The following is a 1505-nucleotide window of genomic DNA, read 5'->3' as shown; positions in this document are numbered from 1 at the left end:
AATAATTAAACATACTAAATATTATATCCAAAATCACATGTCTAAGAAATTAACATAGTACTATTTTATACATATAAATTATAAAATAATTTACATTTTAATAAATTATTATAATTTATAATTATTTATATCCGTGTGCATGAGCACGGAATAATCACCTACTATGATTTATTTAGAGATGAGTAAAACTAATTTCATAAATTAATGTAAAAATAGTACAATATAGGTAATGGTGAATATATTTTTCAAAAATATTGTTGTACAGTATATCAAATATCTTTTATATCTTCTTAATGCTATCATTATTCTTGACCGTTGGATCTAGGTCGATATTATGTGATCTCCCATTATTCTTTTTTGGTCCCTTGAACGCCATGGGCCGGGATGATGACGTACAAACTCTACTAACTTTTTTTTGTAACACGAGACTTATATTAAAGAGCTCAAAGAGCAAGAACGTTTACAACTGAAGCAGATGATTCCGGAGACATGCTCGACGGTACAACAAAAGTAGAAAGCATTATGAAACATAGAAGGATAAAGCCTATAAGAGGCGAGTCAAGCTCAGCAAGATGAAAAACCCCATAGAGAAGTTTCACCTTAATCCCCAAGGCGATTGTTCGCAAGAACAACTGATAGTCGAAATCGACGTTGATACACCAATAAGAAGCAGTTGGACTGTTGCGCGACAAGAGCTTTTGGTGAGAAGCTCCAAGACTTTGGGCAACACCAAGAAGAAGTCCTATTTGACTTGATTTGGCACTGAAGTTGGTAGGATCAGTTCTGAACTCAACAAAGCTTCTCAACGAGACTAGGTGAATCTCTAAAGCTAGTTTCGCCTTCTTAGGGACGCTTAGGACAATGGAGTTTGATGACGAACTCAACAGTTTACTCGGGTCAAAACCTTGGACCTCAACATTACCGTGTCGAAGCCAATAATTAGTAACCGAGACAGACCTGAGCATATTAACATCGCACTCGTTCTGGTTTAGCGTGTTTAAGGCAACGTCGGGTAAGAGGCAGAGTGTTTTGGAACGGTCGAGTCTCCTTGCACAATACTTCGGAGTGTTCCTCCGCTTTGTTGGAATGAGAGCACATGGCAGTGGAGGAGCGAACTGACCTTTTTCGATATCTCTTCCTAGGTGAGGAAGGAGGTTGAAACGCAGTGGACATAACCTTGCAATTGGTGGAGATGACAAAAGGTCTACTCGGAAAAGCTTATCTCTATAGAGTACTTGGCGTTGACGCAGTGTTGGCTCAATGACAGATGCAAATACATCATTATCAAAGCCCGCAAGGAAGCTGACGAGGGTTGGTGAGATGCGCAGGTTGAAGACGGAGGCGGTGGCCGGATCTGGACTCCGAACTGAAAAAGACGCGATGCTACACGAGTGAGAGACGCCTCCTCGTCTAGAGCGGCGAAGGTTCGCAGCGATGATGAAGGAGACTAAATCGGAACGACATTGATGTACGGTGTAGTCTAAATAAGATACGGAGCAGCAGGA

The sequence above is a fragment of the Brassica oleracea genome, chromosome C3 (assembly GCF_000695525.1).
Source record: "Brassica oleracea var. oleracea cultivar TO1000 chromosome C3, BOL, whole genome shotgun sequence".
NCBI classification, from domain to species: domain Eukaryota; kingdom Viridiplantae; phylum Streptophyta; class Magnoliopsida; order Brassicales; family Brassicaceae; genus Brassica; species Brassica oleracea.
This window is presented reverse-complemented; position numbering follows the sequence as displayed.